Source organism: Zalophus californianus, chromosome 13 (genome assembly GCF_009762305.2).
Source record: "Zalophus californianus isolate mZalCal1 chromosome 13, mZalCal1.pri.v2, whole genome shotgun sequence".
NCBI classification, from domain to species: domain Eukaryota; kingdom Metazoa; phylum Chordata; class Mammalia; order Carnivora; family Otariidae; genus Zalophus; species Zalophus californianus.
In genome coordinates this window covers 62,611,516-62,630,510 of record NC_045607.1, presented here as the reverse complement: position 1 = coordinate 62,630,510, position 18,995 = coordinate 62,611,516, and the positions used below count along the sequence as shown (strand labels likewise).

The following is an 18,995-nucleotide window of genomic DNA, read 5'->3' as shown; positions in this document are numbered from 1 at the left end:
GTAACAATTTCCCATGACAGAATTATTATTCTATGATTTTTTAATGGCTGCATTGAGTTCCATTTTATGGTTAATCATATTTTATTTAACCAGACTCAATAGTTTGGTTCAGATTTTTACTACTGTAAGATAATGTGGGGGGTAAACAACTATACACCTAAACCTAACATGTATCTCTGTGTTAACATTTAGAGAGAGATAAGCAGTAAAAATGGAAAGTAGCTTTACTCAACAGTCTTGAAGAAAGCACAGGGTACAGAGTTAGTAGGAAAATAAATGATCAATTAGATTAAACACCAAAGTTACCTGAGAATTAACCCTTTTGTCTTCAATGTTCCAAATGAAGTTAAATTGATAGAAATCGCTTTCTCAGAGGCAGGGCTATGGCCCTTCCTGTGTGCTATTATAACAAAATTAGAAGGAATCAGGTGCAGTCTCCAGTTAAGAAGGACAAACTAAATGCTTACACAAAGGAAACTTAGAAAATCAAGTAATATTTCTAAATGAGTTTGCAAACATAGGCAGAGGTAAGAATCTGAAGGAAAGATTAACTAGAGACAGCAGCCTGTGAAGTCAGGTTCTGGAATGGGGTGGACCAGTGTCGGAAAACCAGATCTGCTAAGTACAGGAATTGTGATCTTGGGCTATGCACTTAAAGTCCTTGACCCTGTTTCCACATCTTCATCTTGAAGATGGAAAAGGTGATAATGCTTCTCTCTCAAAGTTGTTAAGATTAAGTGAAATGTACCTTCCATGCTGAGTAAAGTGGATGGCATGGAGTAGATGCTCAGTAACTTGTAGTTATTAACCAGGAAACAGTCTTGTCCAATCAGGGTAGAGAAGGTATGGCGCTTTAGCCTCAGAGGCTGGAATTAGATAGAGCTCAATCCAAAGGGAGGAGAATGTCTAGGTCACAGAAGGGATGCTGGTGACAGTGGTGAGGGCCAGATCATGGGAGGCTAGATCGCAGAAACCAGGATGACACCTGGGGTCCATGAATGGCAAGGGAAGGCATGTGAAAGCACAGCTAGGTGCTGAGTCCAGGAAGTATGTCCTCAACTGAAACTCTTCTAATTTCCCTAGGAGCCCCATAAGCTGTACAGCTTTTACACAGCTCCTTTTATAGGGATTTCCCTCCTTCTCCCTCTCCTATTTGCCTGTTAAGTTTCATACTGATCAAACTTTCAATGTTTACCATTTCCTAAAAGTACTGCCTTATTCCAGGACAATATAGAGCTTTTTTTTCTTGGTGGAAGTGAGAGGAATCTCAGAATTCTTCAAAAAAGCTTGGTAACACTCTCAACCACCTCATCACATCTTACCTATCCCTACACCCCAAGGATCCTACTTTCTGAATGTTTTGTGAATATATACTTCTCTAGATCTTTACTATCACAACTGTAGTTCAAAATGACTTCATGTTTTGTAAGACATCTAAAATTATCTCCAAACTGAAATCTTCATTTCTACTTGTGCCCATGCCTATCCTCCATTTGCAGCTCGAATGATACTGTATTATAAAAACAAAAATATGATCAAATCTCTACCTTAAAAAACTTCTAATAATGTTCCCTACTATCAGGATGAAGTCACAATTCTTTAATGTTGCCCACAAAGCCTGTATAACCTGGCCTTTGTCTCTCCAGATTCATCTTTTTTTTTTTTTTAAGATTTTTTATTTATTTATTTGACAGCGAGAGAGAGACAGCAAGAGCAGGAACACAAGCAGGGGGAGTGGGAGAGGGAGAAGCAGGCCTCCTGCGGAGCAGGGAGCCCGATGCAGGGCTCGACCCCAGGACCTCGGGATCATGACCTGAGCCGAAGGCAGACGCTCAACGACTGAGCCACCCAGGCGCCCTCTCCAGATTCGTCTTGACAACCCTCCTCTTTGTTCATAATGCTGTGGTAGCACTGATTTTTTTTGCTCCTGGAAGTCACTGAGCTTTGTTCAGCCTCAGGACCTTTGCACATCATGTTCCCTCTGCCCACAAGGCTCATTCCACAACTTTCCACCTGACCGATTCCTCCTTATACTTCAGGTCTCTAATTTGTGACTTATTCATTGACATCTACCCAAATCTTGCAAACTAGGTTAGGTCTTTCTGTTCTATTCTTTCATAACACCCTGTACTTTGTCCTGTACTTATCACAACCCTAATTAAATAATAGTTGTTTGGTTATTGAATATCTAGCTCTTTGGGTTGACTGTGAGGTCAATGAGATCAAGGATTTGTATCTTATTATGTTCAAAGCTATAAATCAAGCATCTAGCACAGTTAATAGCACATACTAGGCACTCAATAAATAGTGAATGTCCATAATTATCCACATTGGCATCTTTGGTCATGTATCTGTGCATGTGACCACTGAATATATAAAACTAGAACAAAAGAAATGTAGCTGACTTGCTGAATTCTCTCTTGTGGTTGGAGGTTGTTCTTTGCCTACTTCTTCTCTGAGGGAGACTCACTATAGTAAATTTTCTTCAAGTTTGACCTGGAAAAGGTGGTTTATCTATACAAAAAGAGCACGTCAACTATAAAGGATAGGGGAAATTGGGCTGTTAGCAATCTCTCCATCAAAATTTAATGCTAAAGGAAAATGGTGCAATGGCCTACAAACCACACAGGTAAGAAAAAAGTGTGATGCAAGAATGTAACATTCAGAAGCAAGGTGTTTTGAGATATAAAAATTAAGAGAATGAAGAAAATGAATTAAATCTCAAATTTCTATTTCCAGTTATGATGGGCTAGGTTATTAAGATCAATATATCTATAGATAATGACTAAAGATGCTAAATGAACTATAAACATATATAAAAATTCCTCCAAGGCACAAAATTGCTGAGAAGATATTAAAGAACTATTATGCCAAAAGCTAAGAGAAGGTGGAAGCCCAGAAAAGCAAATGAGCTACTCTTGCCTTGAGGACATTTTCTAGACAGGGAACATCTAGTACTGATTTTAGCAGCTTCACTGAGCATGGAAAGAGCAGCCAAGGTCCAGGGCTACCCAAGGTGAAAATGCTATTAGGTGACTCTGCCCATATTAAATTGGGACTCCATAGGCTATACCCTAAGGGTAGGAGTGAACCAGCACCCAAGAACTTTAAGAATGATTGTTTTTTACATTGCCTATAAAAGGAGGGGAAAAAAAGCACCCCTCTCCCATTTCATCTTTGAGATGTGGCCACTGCACAGCTCTTGCTTAGATTTGTAGCCTGGGTTAGCAATGACTCAAGGAACCTCAACCCATGAAAACAGTCTAACTGAGAAGGCCTCAAGGCACCTAGCAGTAACAAACAAAAATCCTTTTTCAATAAACCACAAATACTTTTTCTCACAAATAGTTTTTCAAGGATAAAAAGCTAACATACAAGGAAACTAGTCACCATGGACGATATACAGCAGAAATATCAGGCAGCATGAAAGAACCAGAAAATAACTGAGACATTAGAATTATGATACAGTTCACAAAACAACTATGATTACTGTGTTTAAAGAAATAACTCAACTTCCAATTAGTAGGAAATAGGACAGAGGAACATGTTGAAATGCTCCACATATACGCAATTAGCAAAACCCAGACTGGAGGAAACTCTGTAGTGTCAAAGGACCCAGGCCAGTCAACAAAAAATTGTCAGGAAGAGAAACTTTCAATTTTGCAGATACTTTTTATCAGATTAGTTTCTCTTCTGTTCCTGGTTTTCCTGAGCATTCATCATTAATAAGTGTTTAATGATTTTTTCTACATTTTTTGAGAAGACATTTTCTCCATTAACCCTTTAATATCTTGAATTCTGATGTTAAAACAATCTAACTCGCGTATAATGTATTTTTCTTTCTATACAATACTGGATTTAGTTAATATTTTGCTTCGGGGTTCTTACATCTACGTTCATGAGCAAAACTGGCATATAATCTTCCATTAATTTGGTGTCTTTGTCAGGTTTTCCTATTAGGGTTATGCTAAGGCTCATGAAACGTTTTGAAATGTTCCCTGTGTCTCTTTCCCTTTCCCCATTTTGGAAGTATCTGATTAAGACGGCAAAGTTATCCTGGTAATGTTTGGCTTAACCTTCCAAGGAAATCAGGGTAGCTTGGAGGCTTCTTCGTTGCAAGACTTTGTACTACTCTTTCAATTTGTTTTTAAATGATTTTAGTTTTCCATTTCCGTGCACACGGGGAACCAAGTACCTGCCCAGGACTTCTTTATTCCGGGAAGCGGACCGCAGAAACCTCGCGCCACAGAACTGAGAAAAGCGCGCATAAAATACGTCACTTCCGGCCAGGAAGAAGTGGCGTAACCACGTAGGGCGCAGTCCGGCCTTCAAAGCCCCTTCCTGCGGCAGCCGCGTTCTGACGTCGCCACGCGGCCGAGTACCCATAGGACCGCAGCAAGGCTTATTGCGTCGTGGGATACGCGTCGATACCCTCGGGGCTTAGTGCGTCAGAGCGGGCTTTCTTGCACAGTGCCCTATGCTGAAAACATCTCTGGCTTCTATTTAGAAAGGGGGCGTTCCCATCCTTAGGGTGCGAGAAGATGCTAGAGGATGGCGCCAGTTTAGGTGCCGCTAAAGGTAATAGAATCTAACCAGGGGCTTGAAACCAATCAGAGGCTCGCGTGACTCGCTAATTGCCACTACTATCTCCCACTGGTCCCCTCCACCTTAGGCGAGGATCATATGACAGGCTGCTCAGCTGTCACGTGACTGCCGCGTCGCGTACAACTTTGGCGACTGCCAGCCTCTAGGGGGCGTATGCCTTTACCGCCTTTCCAAGTTCCCAACCGCTTTGGTTGCGGACTGCCGCTTGCAGTGAGTGTCCTAAACCCTCTTTCCACCATTTCTTCCTTCGGAGTCCAGAAACGCGCTCTTCCTTGGGCTCTTGAGGACAAGGTGGTCCGGGAACTGGCGGTCAAGGGTAGTTTTTCGCCCCCACCTACTGAGATTATCGGGGTCGCCCTGCCTCCATCCCCTCTCCCAGGGTTGAAGGAAGGGTGTGACGGGCACGGCTGTGTAGCCGGGAATTAGGTCCTGCGTTCGGTGTTCTCTCGAGGCCTGGAGCTGGAGTAGGGAGCGCGCGTGCTACTGGTGCGTGATGAAGCTGTGGCGCCGTCATCTTCCCTTTCCCTTGGGCTATCGGGAGTGAGCGTGCCTCCCACGAGCATACTCTCAAATGTAGGAGAACTACAGCCCAACCTCTTTTCCGCTAATGTATATATAAGTTGGCCTGTTTTTTTTAGATTTTTAGCTATCTATTTCAGGAAATATCTTGCTGCTTGTACATAATTTCCATCCTCACTCCATGGTGCTAGGACTAATCTTACACCGCTGCCATCTCTAGATCCTTACTATTGTATTAGCATCCCCCAGCCTCTCATGGTATTTGATTTGATTTGGCATATTCCTTACCCTCTCTGGCTACTCTATTGAAACAGATGCTTCAAAAATCTCAAAAATAGGGGCGCCTGGGTGGTTCAGTCCTGAAGCGTCTGCCTTCGGCTCCGGTCATGATCTCAGGGTCCTGGGATCGAGCCCCACATCGAGCCTGCTTCTCCCTCTCCCACTCCCCCTGCTTGTGTTCCCTCTCTCTCTGTCAAATAAATAAAATCTTTAAAAAAAAAAAATCTCAAAAATATTTTCTTCTAGTTATTAGTTTTACTGTTATTAGAACGTATTTCCCCCTTTTCCTATACCTTGGCATTCCCAACTAAACAAAACATTTCTTACAAGAGTATACATATTTTTAGTAATCTTCACCAAAGGTGGGGCTCAAACTGAGGACCCTGAGATCAAGAGCCACATGCTCTACGGACTGAGCCAGGCAGGCCCCCCAAGAACAAGAATATTTTTATTAGCAACAAGAAGACCATTTCACAGTGAAATTGTTTCCGCTCCAGACATGCAACACCGAAATTCCTGTTTGAGCATATACAGAGGAGGCTGTTTGATCATTTCAAATGTCATGAAAAAGTAATACTTTAAAGGAAATGCTTAAAAATAAATAGCTGCTTGTTTGTTTTTTACTGAAGTTTAACTTTTAGAAAACTTTTATTAACCAGTCTAGCATATTGTGGAATGTGTTTCTACTGAATGGATGAATGGCTCCATTACATGAGGTTTAAATATCAAATAAATGAGTTATCTGACAGATGCAGATATTGGTAGCCCTGTGCAAATGCTGTTGATAGGTCTGAAATTCAAACCAATGTTTTGTCACTCTGAGCCATGAAATAGGGGCACCTTGGTGTCCTGACTGTTGATCTCAGCTCAGGTCTTGAATTCAGGGTCGAGTTCAAGCCCCACCTTGGGCTCCATGCTGGCCGTGGAACCTGCTTAAAAAACCCAAAACCATGAAATAAAGCATTTAATACACTTCATCACATCAGGAGTTAAAAACAAACTTGCTGGGGCACCTGGGTGGCTCAGTTGGTTAAGCGACTGCCTTCCGCTGAGGTCATGATCCTGGAGTCCCAGGATGGAGTCCTGCATTGTGCTCCCTGCTCAGCAGGGAGTCTGCTTCTCCCTCTGACCCTCACCCCTCTCATGTGCTCTCTCTCTCTCTCTCTCATTCTCGCTCTCTCAAATGAATAAAAAATAAAATCTTTAAAAAAAACCTTGCTTTTCCTTCATAGTTAAGCAAACTTAATTCTCAGGAATTGTTCTCAAAACTTCTATTAAGTATAAGAGTTTTAGTGATTTTTTAAAAATCTATTTTTTTAAAGATTTTATTTATTTATTTTTAAAGTAATCTCTACACCCAACCTGGGGTTCAAACTTAAAACCCTGAGATCAAGAGACACATACTCAACTGAGTGAGCCAGCCAGCTAGCTGCCCCTAAAAATCCAATCTATTTTAACCTAAGTTTGGTAAAAGTTTTTATAGTCGTATAATTAAAAAATTAAATGTAGAAAAGTAGTGAAAAATCTGTGTCATATCCTTGCAACCTATGCTCAATTTCCAGTGCACCCCATCCCAAAGACAACTAGTTGGTAGTTTATACATCGCCAAGGAAATAGAAATGCACATATTTTCCTTCCTTTTTTTACACAGTGGCCTAATATGTATAAAGTTCAGCATCCTGCTTTTTTCATTTAAAAATATTTTTGAGATCCATAAGAGTATATAATGTCATCGCTTTTTGTATAGTTGGACAGATTCCATGGTATGGATATACTATGTTGCTTTTTTTTTTTTTAACCAGTGCCGTATTGATGGACATTTGGGATCTTTCCAGTCTTTGTCCATTATGAGCAATGCTGTAATGAAAAAAGTTGTTTTGCAATTGTGCAAATTTATGACTAAATTCCTAGAAGACCATTTCTGGGGGCACCTGGGTGGCTTAGTTGGTAAAGAGTTGGCCTTCCACTCAGGTCATGATCTCAGGGTCCTGGGATTGAGCCCCGCATTGGGCTCTCTGCTCAGTGGGGAGCCTGCTTCTCCCTTTCCCTCTGCCTGCTGCCCTGCTTACTTGTGCGCTCTCTCTGTCAAATAAATAAAATCTTTTTAAAAGAGACATTTCTGTGTCAAAAATTATATGCATTTGAAATTTTGATAAATGCCAAACTGCCTTCTGTAAGTGTTGTGCTGATTTATTTTCCACTAGCAGTGTATGTGTATTTCCCCATAATCTCATCAACAAAATATTAGCATACTTATTTACTTTTTTTTTTAAAGATTTTATTTATTTATTTATTAGAGAGCAAGCGAGAAACAGCATGAGAGGGGAAAGGGTCAGAGGGAGAAGCAGGGTCCCTGCTGAGCTGGGAGCTCGATGTGGGACTCGATTCCAGGACTCTGGGATCATGAGCTGAGCCGAAGGCAGTTGCTTAACCAACTGAGCCACCCAGGTGCCCACATACTTATTTACTTGGATGATGTGATAAGATTGTCATTGTACGACATAATAGTTTTAATTTTCATTTCTTTTGGAAAATGAGCATCTTATATTTAAGAGCCATTTATATTCTCTTTTCTGGGAACTCAGTGCAAACCTTGGCCCATTTTTCTATTGATATGTTTTATTCATTAGTTTTTAATAAAAATTCTGGGGGTGCCTGGGTGGCTCAGTCAGTTGAGTGTCTGCCTTCGGCTCAGGTCATAATCTCAGGTCCTGGGATCGAGCCCAACTGGGCTCTCTGCCCAGCAGGGAGTCTTGCTTCTCCTTCTGTGCCATCCTGCTGTCTCTCAAATAAATAAATAAAATCTTAAAAAAATATGTACATTCTGCCTCTTATTAAAAGGACCTGTAGCAGAGAGAATGTATTCAATATGATTGGGAAAATTGAAATTTTTCTGCCAAGCTTAATACATTTGCTACAGTGGAGCATATTTCAGTCTGAGCTTCCATCAGCTATGGAAAAAGGGAGGGGTATTTGGCAAAAGGAAGGAAACAAATGAGAGACAGAAAAAAAAGTGGGTTCTAAAAATTCTAAAACTGTAAGGCTATAAGGGGGAGAAAAAGGAATCCATTACCCTGATTTTATCTTATTTTTCCCTAGATCAAGAGAAATTCATAGGAAAATGGAAAAGTAAAAGTTCTGATGTTTTGCTTTGGATTTCGCCAAGTTAAGTCAACTTCCTGAGTCCTCTTTTCAAAAAGGTAAGAAATTTATCTCAGAAACTAACACAGTATACTGTACTCATTCTCACTTGGACTGCAGAAAAGCATCTCTAACAAGTCAGCTAAAATAAGAATGCTTACCTGCCTAGTATTTAATTCAACTGAAACTGGACACCAGAAAGTCTCTTTCTTTCTTTCTTTTTTTACTGCTACAGTGCTTTTTATTTTTTTTAATTTTATTTATTTATTTATTTATTATTATTATGTTCAGTTAGCTAGCATATAGTACATCATTAGTTTTTGATGTAGTGTTCAACGATTCATTAGTTGTGTGTAACCCCCAGTGCTCTTAAATAAAAATAATTTAAAAATTAAGTACTTTTGAAAGCACTGATACTATAAGAGGTCAAAAAATAAAGGTCCAGTAACAACCAAGTGACTAATTTAACTACATAGCTTGATACTTTATCAGTTGGAAACCTCAAGAAGAGGGGGTGCCCTGGGTGGCTCAGTCAGTTAAGTATCTGATTTAAGATTCTCCCTCTGACCCTCCCCACGCTTGTGTGTGTGTGTGTGCTCTCTTTCTGTCTCTCTAAAAAGATAAATAAAACAAGAGAAAAAAGGAAACCTCAAGAAGAAAAAAAAAATACTTGGAAATTTACAAGATGGTGTAGGGACCATTTGGAACCGCAGGGTCAATATGGAGATTATTTTAAGCTGAAGACATTTGAGAATCAATAGGTGTAGAAAGAAGCCTTCTGAGTCTGTTGTCTGACTAAAAGCAGAAACTTCTGGAAAGTGAGGCTGCCAGAATTTCCTTCAGTGCGAGTCAACCCCCAGTAGAGAAACCAAGAGTAAAGATACCATAAATCCCTTTCCCAGAAGAGTTTCATGGCCATTAAATTGAAGGAAAGATCACTCCCAGCAGCATAGATCTTCTCAGATTGTTCTTCTAAAAACCCATTTGTTTATCCCAAGTAAATCTATTCTTCCCATAGAAGCCATTTTCCCCTACTAAATTAATTGTATAAGCCTCTGACTAACTGTTCAGTGAGCTAGCTTCTTCCTTTGTTAATGCCATATGTATATGAATAAACCTTTTTTTTTCCTGTGAACAGCCTTTTATCAGTTTGATTATCAGACCCCCAGTTATGGGACTTAAAAGGATAGAGGAAGCTTTTCCTCCCCAACAGTGGTCAAAGGGACAGCAGTTTTTTCAGTGAGTAAAAGAAAATGGGTGGTGGTGGGGGGAATCTCAAACATTTCCCAAAAAAGAGAAAATCCAAATGGATAATAAATATTAAAAGGCTTTCAATTTCATGAATATCCAGAAAATGGAAATTTAAATCACTCCTCTGATTGGCAAATGTTAAGAATTTGACAAAGAAAAATCTGACAATAACCAATGTTGGCAAGAATGATGAACAACAGGAATCTGACAATAACCAATGTTGGCAAGAATGGTGAACAACAACAACAGAGAAAGACTGTAAATAGATACAACAACTTTATAAACAGTTTGACATTTTCTAAAAAATTGAAGATACGGATACTCTATGATCTAGCACTTTCACTTCCAGCTAGACACTGACCCTTGCTATTCAAGAATGGACTATAGACTAAAAACCTCAGCATTTCTCACCAATTTATTAGAAATGTAAATTTCTGGGCCTTACTACAGACCTTCTGAATTAAACTCTGCATCTTAACAGTGATACATAAACACCTGTGCCCCAGGATCCATGAACAGGAATGTTCAAACAAATAGTCCCTTTATCTATGAACATGAGAAAGTATGCTATATTCATACAACAGAAAACTATATGTTAATGAAAAGGAACAAATTACAGTTAAATCCAACATGGATAAATATCACAATGTTGAGAGAAAGAAGACATAAAATGCATAAGGTATAAGTCCACATACATAATCTTTAATTACAGTTAAAACCAAATTGCACTGTTTAGGTATGCACATTAAGGTAATCATACTAAAAGGGGATAGGTAAAGCAAGAAAGTGATTCCTATGAGAATCTGGGTGGAATTTATCTCCAGAGGAGAGAGATGGGTTGTGATCTTGGAGGAAGGTGGACAGTTGGGTACTTAGAGAACTGGTATATGTGTTGGATAGTGTCTAAAGAGTTTCTATATTATAATTATTTAAATGGTATATAATGTTATGTGCAGTTTTCAGTGTATGTGTTATATTTCACATTAGGTAAGTAAATGCTATAGACTTATTTCCAACCAATACATGGATGGCTGACAATGAGAAAAGCAAGAAGCAGGAAGTAACAGCAAAGTAAATTGGCACTGAATAGACCAGAAAGAGAAAAACCAAGATTTCCCAGTGTTCTGTTGAAAATAAGGTGTTTTTTGTTTTGTTTTGTTGTTGTTGTTGTTGTTGTTGTTTACTGGGTAAGGCTATCTTTATTTTTCATGAGGGAAGTTTGGACATAGACCTAAGCAGCAGATGTGCTTTAGTGGGAGGGGTAGAGGGAAGCAGGAGAATGGCAGGAGGTTGCAGACCATGCCAGGGTGGAGGAGGAGGTGGGGATGGTAGAGGCTGGGGAGGGATGGGGGTTTGGGGGTGGTGGAAGGTGGTGGTGGTAGATGGACACAGGACACAGCACTTAGAGACCAAAGAGGAGGCCATACTCCAGGAGCCCAGCTTGCCCCACTTCCTCCTTCCCCTGGTCCTGCCCCCTGTCCACTCCTTTGCCTTTGACCCCAGACCCAGACAGGAGAAGCAGTTCAAGAACTCTTTTCTGAGTCAAACATAGAGGGAAAAGATGTCCCATGTTGGAACTGACTATTGGAGGAACATCCCAACAATTGAGTTAAGGAAGATTTGGCCACTAGGCCACCGTGGCCACTAGGAAGTTAGGAAAGTGAAGAATACCCAGGAAGAAAACAGTTAACTTCAGCTATGCTTCCTGTAGCATTTGCACCTTGATCTGACATTCATGGAGTGGCCTTGAAGCCTCTCATTATCATGGCCTTGATGGAGGCTGGTGAGTATATTATTTTAATCTGGAGAAAGTTCCTTTCTATGTAAGGTAGATTATGCAAGGTAACTAAACCTCAGATTGTTGAAAATAAACGTCACTTGAAAGAAAAAATCCCAGAAATTACTAAGAATGTGTCCAAATATTAACAACAACAACAACAACAACAACAATAAACGGGAACTAAGAAATCCTTAGATTCATGGTCACTTCAGAACATGCTTCAGAATACAGCTCACTATTAAGAAGGCTGGGCTTAAAATTATAACCAGGACTTTAAGAAAGGCAAAGGCAGAGGACAATGAATTTAAGATGGACTTTGAAAAAGAAATGGTGAAGAAATCTGAAAAATGTTACAAATTTCTGGGAAGATAAAACGTAAGAAATCACTACAATTTATAAAACTAAAAAGAGTCATTAATTGTCATAGTCCATTCCAGCTGCCATAACAAAATACCACTGACTGACTAGTTTAAAAACAACGGAAATTTATTTGTCACAGCTCTGGAGGTTGGGAAGTCCAAGATCAAGTTGCCAAGATGCACCCTCATGACCTAAGCGCCTCTCAAAGGCCCTACCTCCTTAATACCATCACATCAGGCATTAGGATTTCAACATACAAACTTTTGGGGGAGACACAAAAATTCAGACCACAGCATCAAGGAAGCAAAAGTCATTAAAGAGATCATCAACTGTGAGCTCTTTCAGATGCAGGGGGCAAAAGATTCAGGCTTTGGAAAATAGAGCAGTTTCTACAGAGGGTAGAGAATTGGGATGAGCCAGACACACTGAGCTGAGTAAAACCTTGAATGTGCATAAGAGGTCTTGAAAAGAAAAGGACAAATCTGTTGATTGCAAAGAGAATTGGAACAATTATCTTGAGGAAGTGAATTCTGAAGTTGAGGACAAAAGTAAGGAAAAACTTGTGCATATACTGAAATAGGCAATAGAGAATCAGGGCCCAACTCTGTTAAAACATGAAGACAGAAATACTTCACTAGGCAAGATAAGTAAAGTGATTCAGGCACTCACAAATCATAGGTTGTAGATGGAAGTTGAAAGGCCATAACAGGAAGTTGGAAGAGTAATCCTGTTCATTGTAGTTATTCCAAGCTTACCTAGAAACAGACCCTAGAGCAGAGAATCAAGAAACTAAAAATAAATTTTATGTGCTAGTCTACTGGGTATTTACCCCAAAGATACAAATGTAGGGATCTGAAGGGGTATGTGCACCCTGATGTTTATAGCAGCAATGTCCACAATAGCCAAACTGTGGAAAGGGCCAAGAAGTCCATCGATAGATGAATGGATAAAGAAGATGTGAGATACACACACACACACACACACACACACACACACACACACACACTGGAATATTATGCAGCCATTAAAAGGAATGAAATCTTGCCATTTGCAACGACGTGGTTGGAATTGGAGGGTGTTATGCTGAGTGAAATAAGTCAATCAGAGAAAGCCATGTATCATATGACCTCACTGATATGAGGAATTCTTAATCCCAGGAAACAAACTGAGGGTTGCTGGAGTGGTGGGGGGTGGGAGGGATGGGGTGGCTGGGTGATAGACATTGGGGAGGGTATGTGCTATGGTGAGCGCTGTGAATTGTGCAAGACTGTTGAATCACAGATCTGTACCTCTGAAACAAATAATACAATATATGTTAAAGAAAAAAAGAGAAGAAGAAGATAGCAGGAGGGGAAGAATGAAGGGGCGGAAATCGGAGGGGGAGACGAACTATGAGAGACTATGGACTCTGAAAAACAAACAGGGTTCCAGAGAGGAGGGGGATGGGGGATGGGTTAGCTTGGTGATGGGTATTAAAGAGGGCACGTTCTGCATGGAGCACTGGGTGTTATACACAAATAATGAATCATGGAACACTACATCAAAAACTAAGTTTGTAATGTGTGGTGATTAACATAACAATAAAAAATTAAAAAAAAATTTATGTGCTAGGTTGAATAGCATACCTCCCAAATTCATGTCCGCATGGAACTTGTGAGTGTGATCTTATTTGAAAATAGGGTCTTTGCAGATGTAGTCAAGCTAAAATGAGGTTATGCTGGATTAGGGCAATTGGTGTCCCTCTTATAAGAGGGAAATTTGGACACAGACATACACAGAGGGAAGATGTGGTCATGTGAAAACAGAGACAGAGATTGTAGTGATGCTGTCATATGCCAAGAATACCAAAATTTGCCAGCAGCCACCAGAAGCTAGAAGAGGCAAGGAAGGATTCTTCCCTAGAGCCTTCAGAGGTGGTGTGGCTTTGCCGTTGCCTTGATTTTGGACTTCTAGCTTCCAGAACTGTGAGAGAATAAATTTCTGTTGTTTTAAGCCTCCAGTTTGTAGTAATTTACTACAAAGCCCTGGGAAACTCATATACCCTAGGATCAGATAGCAGAATTTGAACATAATGAGAAAGGCCAGGAACAATTAGTTGAAGAGGAAGTAAAAGTGAAAGCAGAGAATTCAATATCTGGAAAATTAATACAAAGCAAGAAGAGATTATATAAAGAGAATATTGCCATTCTGTAACACCAAGTCCACTATAATTTGATCCTTGTCTCTGACACTGAAAGAACTGTTGCTGAAGAGAATAAAAACATCTTCCTAAGGCAGAAATTAATTCAAGACACCAAAATTAACATCTCCCTCACAGTGCCTTCTTTAAGAGCTAGTTACATCTAGTTTCAGTTCTTGATCCTGCCATCCTCTGTGTGACTTTGCACCTTTTAGTTAATCTTCCTGAAAACAGATTCCTCATCTCAAAAAATGAGTAAAAGGTGTTATTACCTAATGTGGTACAGGCATTGTAAAGCACCCATCATATAGTAGGCACTCAAAGTAGCTCACTTCCTTTTTCTGTACCCCAACGTAAGATGATAAATTGCTACTTAATAAGACTTCATTAGTGCTGTGCTACCAAAATATATATTCCAGAAAGTGTACCTTACTCTGACATTTACGTTCCTGTCTTATTTTCCTCATGAGAAGGTCTGAAGGGTAGAGAGTTAAACTTATTCAAATATATTTTCTAATCTCGCACCCTTAGTGACAGACTGATACATGCACCAAGTTGTACACTGTAAACACTTAAGGATATGAATGAAAGAAAAAATAGAGATGTTTTTAAAAGAGAAAGAACAAGCTGAAAAAACTTGCTCTTGTAATGAACAACATATTGAGGTCTTTAGAACTGATTCAGGAAGATTCCTTTCTCCCTCTACTCTATTCTCTCCATCACCACAAAGATGAAATCACTTTGTGTTTATTCTTTAAAAAGGTATGGTGGAGGGACAGGCCTATAGGTTAGTTTTTTGTTGTTTATGTCTGTTTTTTTTTTTCTTAAGATTTTATTTGAGTGAGAGAGCATGAGCATGAGAGGAGGGGGCAGAGAGGGAGGGAGAAGCAGACACCCACTGAGCAGGGAGCCCAACTCGGGGCCTGATGCCAGGACCCCAGAATCATGACCTGAGCCAAAGGCAGAGGCTTAACCGACTGAACCACCCAGGTGCCCCATTTCTGTTTTTTATTTAATCTCTTCAGAGTTCTCTACAGATGCTTCATTTTTTTAGGTTAGTAACTACAGTCTTGATGGAAGCAAATGGGAGGGTCCCTGGGGAAGCAGGATCTTCTGAGTAAGAAAGATTCCACACTTAGAAAAGACTTTGCTTAAATTTTCTCAGGAGAGGGGGGAAATGGGTCATTTTACCCAGATCATCTGATCTTGTCTGAAAGCTGCCATCTAGTGTTCATTTCTGAGATATGTCCTACGTCCTAGGAATCCTGTGGTTCTCTATCCCAAAGACCATTTTTATTGATGTTTTATAGTTATGCACCAGATTCTAAGACAATTTGGTTACCAAAAGGAACAAATTTTAGAAAGAAAAATACGTTTTTCAATTGTTTTCATCACATACATATAGTACTGTCAAAACAGGACTTTGGAATAATAGCAGTGGAATAATATTTCTGAAAGAAATGATCTAATACTGAACTGATGTAAAAGCAATTGAAAAAAGGAAACTCAGGTTATCTTACCCATCCTTATTGTTAGTAAATGTTACCTGTAGTTTTTATTGGAGAGAGGGTGAGAAGAAACATTTATTGTATATTATCAGTGTGTCAGACTCTACAAACATTATCTCATATAAATCTTACAACAATCCTTTGAGTTAAGTATTCTTTACTTGTTTCCCTCATCTTCATTGAGGTATAATTGACAATGTAAATTTGAGTTAAATAGTAGTCCTAACACTATTTTTACATATGAGAAATTGAGGTGAACTAACTGACCTTTTATCAAAGAGCAAGTTGACTAAACTCATATCTGTCATACTCACAGTCAGTGCTTATACCACAATGCCTGGTAAACTTTTTGAAATTCAGGGGAAGTCTTACAAACCCCTTTTACTGCTTTCATAAACTGTCCGAAGGCCTAAGCAACTCTAGAAACCACTGCAGAAAGAGGAACTGCTAAACTCCCACACTGGTCTGCAGGATTATTTCCTTAAAACAAATTGTACTTTTGAGACCTGAACCAAAATGTAGAAAATTATAAGTTAAAAACAGTAGGGTGGTTTTATACTTGAGTTTTACTAAAACAAATTCATAAAATATATGAGATTTTAAAAATTATACTTTAATTGTAATACATTCAACTGAAACCCCATATTTTATATTACATTTAAACCTTTAGCTGTTCCATATTACTTCAGGAATACAGATTCTTGCATAGAATCAACCAAATATGCCGTGCCTCCAGATCTCAGTTTTGCCTTGTGTGCAAACTGCATTAATCGCAATAGCGAAAACACAGTTTTTTTTTTTAATTAAAGCAAAAACAGTTAATTTTTTTAAATTAAAGCAAAATATTAAATTTCCTGGGTTCATTATATAATGTATTTAATCAATGTTTTGAAATTTGACAGGTATTTAACACTAAACTCCCTAATTTAGAATAAATATTTTAGAGAACGAGTATGATTTCTTAGTGAATCATTTAGCAAAGAAAAAACTTGTTGATTTGGCATCCATCTTTCTAAAACCTGAGCTGCTTTTCTTAGGCAAGATTATTTTTCTTGAATCCTGACAACAATTCTATAAGGTTTGTAATGATTGTGTGAATTTCAGGTAAACTACTCTCTCAACCCCAAATTTTAGGGTGCTCAACACAATAAAATTTTGTTAATTGTTCACATCATAGTCTAACATGGATTGGTGAGGCCTCTGCTTCATGCATTCATTTACGGTACGAGGCTCCTCTGTCTAGTACTCCACCACCTTCAAGGCAGGTAAGTCTTTAAATTCTAGTTTTCCCCCTTTAGGAGTCTGGCTTCAGGGCCAAGCTTTTTATCTATTCCTTGCCTGTGGCTTGTTCTTATCAACCCAGAGTTAGAGTTCTCTTCTTGAGCCTAAGATCTGTTTTTGTAAAACGTGCACCCCGATGTTTATAGCAGCAATGTCCACAATAGCCAAACTGTGGAAAGAGCCATGATGTCCATCGACAGATGAATGGATAAAGAAGATGTGCTCTATATATATACAATGGAATATTATGCAGCCATCAAAAGGAATGAGATCTTGCCATTTGCAATGACATGGATGGAACTGGAGGGTGTTATGCTGAGTGAAATAAGTCAATCAGAGAAAGACATGTATCATATGACCTCACTGATATGAGGAATTCTTAATCTCAGGAAACAAACTGAGGGTTGCTGGAGTGGTGGGGTGTGGGAGGGATGGGGTGCCTGGGTGATAGACATTGGGGAGGGTATGTGCTATGGTGAGCGCTGTGAATTGTGCAAGACTGTTGAATCAAAGTTAACTATAAAATAATTTAATTCAGCAGCACCTGGGTGGCTCAGTCAGTTAAGCTTCCGCTCTTGGTTTTGGCTGGGGTGGGGTCGTGATCTCTGGTGGTGGGATCGAGCCCTGAGTCAGGCTCTGTGCTCAGTGCCAAGACTGCTTCAGATTCTCTCTCCCTCTTTCTCCCCCTCTGCTCCTCGCCCTGTTCGCGCGCATGTATTCGCTCTGAAACAAACAAACAAATAAATAAAACCTTAAAATAATTAAATCAGAATATTAAGCATCAGATATAGTCATTCACATTGGCAGGTTATCCTTTTGGCTAAATAAATCCACAAATACATTCAGGCAAAATATTCAGAAACAAATTCTTCATGTTTCATATGTTTTTATGAATTGAAGCTTCATGATGTTACTTTTGAAAATGTATGTATATAGACATATCTGTATATATGGATTTTAATTAATTGACAAGTTGGCAGTTGTTCTTCAGATCTTAAGTATAGATGCAATACATACATACATATTTATTTTTAATTTAAGAAACTATAACACATTTGTAGCATTATAAGCTCTTTTATTTTTTTATTTTAATTGTTTTTTAAAATTTATTTATTTATTTGGTACAAAAGTGATTTTATTAAAGCACAGGGACAGAACCCATGGGCAGAAAGAGCTGCCTTAATTTATTTTTTTATAAGTTCTTTTTAGAAAGGAAAAGCATTTATCTGCAATACAGAGACTCCATGTTAAAACAGAGCTACTTTCACTTACACATATTTAAATTGTAGTATTTACTCAATACCTCCTGATACACTAAGATTCTTTATTTCAAATGCAAACAAATTCTGTACTCCCTGGCCTTTAATTTAGGCTTCCTTTGAGTACTGTGAAATTACCTTATTTTCTTATATTTCCAGTTACTGAAAAGTTAGATTTGGGTCAGTAAAGGTGTTAAATTCATCAAAACACATCGGGGGAGCAGTCTTAGGTCCACTTAATATGAAAAGATGGCTTCCATTGGAGCACAGATCTTCTTTTAGGGAGTAGCTAGGTTCTCTGAATTCATCCTTTCTATGGTGTGCCCTCCTCCTAATGGCTACAGGCTTTTGGTGATAATGCCTCAGGTAATTAGTCATATATAGAGGCAATTTGGTAGAAGATTCCTCCATCAAATAGTTCCTGGCATCCCCAGAAGGAAATCTGGAAGCTTGAATCAGTACATGGTAGTTTTTTGTTTTGTTTTGTTTTTTTAAATATTTTATTTATTTATTTATTTGACACAGAGGGAGAGAGAGAGGGATCACAAGTAGGCAGAACAGCAGGCGGAGGGAGAGGGAGAAGCAGGCTCCCTGCTGAGCAGAGAGTCTGATGCAGGGCTCAATCCCAGGACCCTGGGATCATGACCTGAGCCGAAGGCAGACGCTTAACCAACTGAGCCACCCAGGCGCTCCCAGTACATGGTAGTTTTAAGTTAACAGCAACATAAGGGAGTTGCTGAAGTTTATTTCGGCATTCATTTTAACAAGGCCGTGTTTTTACCACCGTTACATTTGTACTACATGGTTCACTGGGAGGATGTGGCCTGTACTTG

The 18,995-nt window shown here is 39.2% G+C and overlaps 2 protein-coding genes across 2 annotated transcripts in view; one reads left to right on the top strand and one right to left on the bottom strand.

Moving 5' to 3' along the window:
* The window catches only part of GLDC (glycine decarboxylase), a 153,418-nt gene extending 149,169 nt beyond the window's left edge, over positions 1-4,249 (bottom strand). Inside the window, exon 1 of the mRNA XM_027616322.1 lies at positions 4,196-4,249. The gene's annotated coding sequence lies outside the window, so the exon portion shown is untranslated. The remainder of the gene's footprint in view (positions 1-4,195) is intronic.
* Positions 4,250-4,373: 124 nt separating this feature from the next.
* Positions 4,374-18,995, top strand: part of KDM4C (lysine demethylase 4C) — a 567,234-nt gene continuing 552,612 nt past the window's right edge. Inside the window, exons 1-2 of the mRNA XM_027615394.2 lie at positions 4,374-4,578; positions 8,503-8,603. The gene's annotated coding sequence lies outside the window, so the exon portion shown is untranslated. The remainder of the gene's footprint in view (positions 4,579-8,502; positions 8,604-18,995) is intronic.